The sequence below is a fragment of the Abramis brama genome (assembly GCF_963993115.1).
Source record: "Abramis brama genome assembly, chromosome: 3".
In the NCBI taxonomy this organism is placed as follows: domain Eukaryota; kingdom Metazoa; phylum Chordata; class Actinopteri; order Cypriniformes; family Leuciscidae; genus Abramis; species Abramis brama.
In genome coordinates, this window is record NC_139965.1 from 59,515,311 (window position 1) to 59,521,310 (window position 6,000).

The following is a 6,000-nucleotide window of genomic DNA, read 5'->3' on the forward strand; positions in this document are numbered from 1 at the left end:
TCTAGGATGAGTACATTAAATTACATTACAGTACATTAAAGCATGAGTTTTTCAAACAACCCATAATAGCCGACTTCCTGTTGGGCGGAGCTAATAACTTAGAGTGCGGAAGTTGTTCGGCCCGATGAGATCTATATGTGTACCGAGTTTCATATTAATTCATGCAAGCGTGTTTGATATATGGACCAAGTTTTCAGACCGTGTCCAAGGGGGCGCTGTTGAGCCCCTCTGCCACGCCCGGGTACCAGCTTCAGCCCGGCTCTGATGACCGTGGGTTCTGACCTGTGTGGAAAGTTTCAAGAGTTTTTGAGCACGTTAAGGGCCCCAAAAGCCCCTGAAACCTTGAAAAACAAAGATTAAATGGAATAGACAAATCCCCCCCCCCCACACACACACAGACACAGACACACAGAGAGAGAGAGAAAATTCTCCAGAAAATCCACATTCAAACCAAAATATCTGACTTCCTGTGGGTCTAAGGTTATGACTGTAAATTAGAAAGGTGTCCTGCTTGATGAGAACAATACACCTACCAAGTTTTGTGATTCTAGGAAAAACTAAGCCCCCATTTTTGACTAAAGGTGGCGCTACTGAGCCATTCCACCACGCCCGTTTCTGAAACTTTGCACATGTCTACTGTATAATAAATGTGATGTGTCTGTCGAGTTTCATGCATTTTCAAGCATGTGAAGAGTCTCAAAAGCATCCGAAAAGAATATTAAAGTTTGATGCGTTGCCACGGCAACAGTATCTAAGATATCAATAATCCTTTCACAGGTCTACATCTGCCGTGTGTCTACATTATACACATAAAGTTTTAAGCAAATCGGGTAAAAATAAGAAAGTGATTTCAAAGCATTTTGAAAGTGACACACTTCCTGTTGCCAGTTGGTGGCGCTATAACTTTGACTCACAAAGGTTACATCCATGTGATCGGCCTCTTACAACGAATACACTACTGAAGTTTCAGCAAGATCAGTTAATGTGTGCAGAAGTTAGAACACACTTCCTGTGTCCCATTATTCGCCATAAATTCGTTTCCTCACCACGGCCAAACCGTTCGAGATATCAAAAATCTGTTCGCAAGAATTCATCCTCAATGTCTTGACTTCATTCACACCGAGTTTGGCGGCGATCGGATGAATTCCCTAGGAGGAGTATTTCACATTCCATTGTATGCGTTTTCCAAACAACGTATAATAACCGACTTCCTGTTGGGCTTTTGTAAAACTTAGAGCACGAAAGTTGTGCGGCCCGATGAGATCTATATGTGTACTGAGTTTCATATTATTACATGCAAGCGTGTTTGATATATGGACCAAGATTTCGGACCCCATTCCAGGGGGCGCTGTCGAGCCCCCCTGCCACGCCCGGGTACCAGCTTCAGTCCGGCCCTGATGGCCGCGGGTTCTGACCTGTGTGCAAAGTTTCAAGAGTTTTTGAGCATGTTAAGGGCCCCAAAAGTGGCAAAAAGGCAAAAAAAAAGAAAAAAAAAAAAAAAAAGAAAAAAAAGAAAAAAAATAATCCTTACGAAAACAATAGGGCCTTCGCCCTTTCAGGGCTTGGGCCCTAATAAATAATCCTACCGAAAACAATAGGGCTCTTCGCCCTTTCAGGGCTTGGGCCCTAATAAATAATCCTACCGAAAACAATAGGGCTCTTCGCCCTTTCAGGGCTTGGGCCCTAATTAAAGCTGCAAGCAGCGATGAAAGGGCCCTCGCACCCGTGCCATCAACACTCGGTGGCTTTAGGAAGACAGAGCATGGTTGGGAAATGTACATTTAAGGAGGTATATATAGTAAGAGTATGTCAAAGTCAGTTACAAAATGTTTTGTATAATGGTGATAATAGCATGCTTCATGACTCAGCTAAGTGTTGCTAGCATGTTTAGTCTGTTTCTAGCATGCTTAGTACACAATAATTATGTGGTTAGTACTGCATTACTGTGTTAACCATGTCAGTTTCTGTTGCCAGTAGGTTGCGTTATGACTATAACTGAATATGAGCATGGATGTGTGTTCAGGACAGACCTCTTATCAAACGTGTGAAGTTTGGTGCAAATTGGACATTGCCTTCTTGAGTAACAACAAAGTCATGTTTCATTGAATTAGCATTCTTTAGCACTTAGCTAAGCATTGTTAGCATGTTTTAACATGTTTCTAGCATGTTTAGAACTCAATGGCATTTTTAACATGTTGCTAGAACGGCATCAACGTGTTAAACATGTCACTTCCTGTTGCCAGTAGGTGGCGCTATTACTATAACTGAACATTCTCATGTAAATGTGTTCAGGCCATGACTCTTATCAAAAGTGTGAAGTTTGAAGCAGATTGGACATTCCATGCCTGAGTTACAGCAAATTCCTATTTAATTGCAATAATAGCATGCTTTAGCACTTAGCTAAGAGTTTGCTAGCATGTTTTAGCATGTTTCTAGTATGTTGTTAGCATGTTTAACACTTGCTGGCACTTTTTTATATGTTATTAGGAGTCCATAACAGTGTTAAACATGTCACTTCCTGTTGCCAGCAGGTGGCGCTATGACTGTAACTGAATATAAGCATGGTCATGTGTTCAGGACAGAACGCTTATCAAAAGTGTGAAGTTTGGGGCAGATTGGACATTCCATGCCTGAGTTACAGCAATTTCATATTTAATTGCAGTAATATCATTCTTTAGCACTTAGCTAAGTGTTTGCTAGTATGTTTTAGCATGTCTCTAGTATGTTGGTAGGATGTTTAGCACCTACTGGCATTTTTTTATATGTTATTAGGAGTCAAGAACAGTGTTAAACGTCACTTCCTGTTGCCAGCAGGTGGCGCTATGACTATAACTAAATATGAGCATGGACATGTGTTCAAGAGATAACTCTTATCAAACGTGTGAAGTTTGGGGTAGATTGTACATTGCCTTCTTGAGTAACAACAAAGTCCTGTTTCATTGAATTAGCATGCTTTAACACTTAGCTAAGTATTGCTAGCATGTTTTAACATGTTTCTAGCATGTTTAGAACTCAATGGCATTTTTAACATGTTGCTAGAACGGCATCAACGTGTTAAACATGTCACTTCCTGTTGCCAGTAGGTGGCGCTATTACTATAACTGAATTTGAGCATAGACATGTGTTCAGGCCATGATTCTTATCAAACGTGTGAAGTTTGGGGCAGATTGGACATTCCATGCCTGAGTTACAGCAAATTCCTATTTAATTGCAGTAATAGCATGCTTTAGCACTTAGCTAAGTGTTTGCTAGCATGTTTCTAGTATGTTGCTAACCTGTTTAGCACTTGCTGGCTCTTTTTTATATGTTATTAGGAGACCACAACACTGTTAAACATGTCACTTCCTGTTGACAGCAGGTGGCGCTATTACTATAACTTAACATTCTCATGTAGATGTGTTCAGGCCATGACTCTTATCAAAAGTGTGAAGTTTGGGGCAGATTGGACATTCCATGCCTGAGTTACAGCAAATTCCTATTTAATTGCAGCAATAGCATGCTTTAGCACTTAGCTATGTGTTTGCTAGCATGTTTTAGCATGTTTCTAGTATGTTGTTAGCATGTTTAGCACTTGCTGGCACTTTTTTTTATATGTTTTTATATGTCCACAACAGTGTTTAACATGTCACTTCCTGTTGCCAGCAGGTGGCACTATGACTGTAACTGAATATGAGCATGGTCATGTGTTCAGGACAGAACGTTTATTAAAAGTGTGAAGTTTGGGGCAGATTGGACATTGCCTTCTTGAGTAACAACAACATCCTGTTTCATTGAATTAGCATGCTTTAGCACTTAGCTAAGTATTGCTAGCATGTTTTAACATGTTTCTAGCATGTTTAGAAGTCAATGGCATTTTTAACATGTTGCTAGAATGGCATCAACGTGTTAAACATGACACTTCCTGTTACCAGTAGGTGGCGCTATTACTATAACTGAATATTCTCATGTAGATGTGTTCAGGACAGAACGCTTATCAAAAGTGTGAAGTTTGGGGCAGATTGGACATTCCATGCCTGAGTTACAGCAAATTCCTATTTAATTGCAATAATAGCATGCTTTAGCACTTAGCTAAGAGTTTGCTAGCATGTTTTAGCATGCTTCTAGTATGTTGTTAGCATGTTTAGCACTTGCTGGCACTTTTTTATATGTTATTAGGAGTCCATAACAGTGTTAAACATGTCACTTCCTGTTGCCAGCAGGTGGCGCTATGACTATAACTGAATATGAGCATGGTCATGTGTTCAGGACAGAACTCTTATCAAACGTGTGAAGTTTGGGGCAGATTGGACATTCCATGCCTGAGTTACAGCAACTTCCTGTTTCATGGCGAAACATCGAAATTTGTCAGGCCGCCGAGGACCCGCCCTTTGACGAAAACTCAAGATCTTCGCAATTTAACACTGTTGTGGACTCCTAATAACATATAAAAAAGTGCCAGCAAGTGTTAAACATGCTAACAACATACTAGAAGCATGCTAAAACATGCTAGCAAACTCTTAGCTAAGTGCTAAAGCATGCTATTATTGCAATTAAATAGGAATTTGCTGTAACTCAGGCATGGAATGTCCAATCTGCCCCAAACTTCACACTTTTGATAAGCGTTCTGTCCTGAACACATCTACATGAGAATATTCAGTTATAGTAATAGCGCCACCTACTGGTAACAGGAAGTGTCATGTTTAACACGTTGATGCCATTCTAGCAACATGTTAAAAATGCCATTGACTTCTAAACATGCTAGAAACATGTTAAAACATGCTAGCAATACTTAGCTAAGTGCTAAAGCATGCTAATTCAATGAAACAGGATGTTGTTGTTACTCAAGAAGGCAATGTCCAATCTGCCCCAAACTTCACACTTTTAATAAACGTTCTGTCCTGAACACATGACCATGCTCATATTCAGTTACAGTCATAGCGCCACCTGCTGGCAACAGGAAGTGACATGTTAAACACTGTTGTGGACATATAAAAACATATAAAAAAAGTGGCAGCAAGTGCTAAACATGCTAACAACATACTAGAAACATGCTAAAACATGCTAGCAAACACTTAGCTAAGTGCTAAAGCATGCTATTGCTGCAATTAAATAGGAATTTGCTGTAACACAGGCATGGAATGTCCAATCTGCCCCAAACTTCACACGTTTGATAAGAGTCATGGCCTGAACACATCTACATGAGAATATTCAGTTATAGTAATAGCGCCACCTGCTGTCAACAGGAAGTGACATGTTTAACACTGTTGTGGTCTCCTAATAACATATAAAAAAGAGCCAGCAAGTGCTAAACAGGTTAGCAACATACTAGAAACATGCTAGCAAACACTTAGCTAAGTGCTAAAGCATGCTATTACTGCAATTAAATAGGAATTTGCTGTAACTCAGGCATGGAATGTCCAATCTGCCCCAAACTTCACACGTTTGATAAGAATCATGGCCTGAACACATGTCTATGCTCAAATTCAGTTATAGTAATAGCGCCACCTACTGGCAATAGGAAGTGACATGTTTAACACGTTGATGCCGTTCTAGCAACATGTTAAAAATGCCATTGAGTTCTAAACATGCTAGATACATGTTAAAACATGCTAGCAATACTTAGCTAAGTGCTAAAGCATGCTAATTCAATGAAACAGGATGTTGTTGTTACTCAAGAAGGCAATGTCCAATCTGCCCCAAACTTCACACTTTTAATAAACGTTCTGTCCTGAACACATGACCATGCTCATATTCAGTTACAGTCATAGCGCCACCTGCTGGCAACAGGAAGTGACGTTTAACACTGTTCTTGACTCCTAATAACATATAAAAAAAATGCCAGTAGGTGCTAAACATCCTACCAACATACTAGAGACATGCTAAAACATACTAGCAAACACTTAGCTAAGTGCTAAAGAATGATATTACTGCAATTAAATATGAATTTGCTGTAACTCAGGCATGGAATGTCCAATCTGCCCCAAACTTCACACTTTTGATAAGCATTCTGTACTGAACACA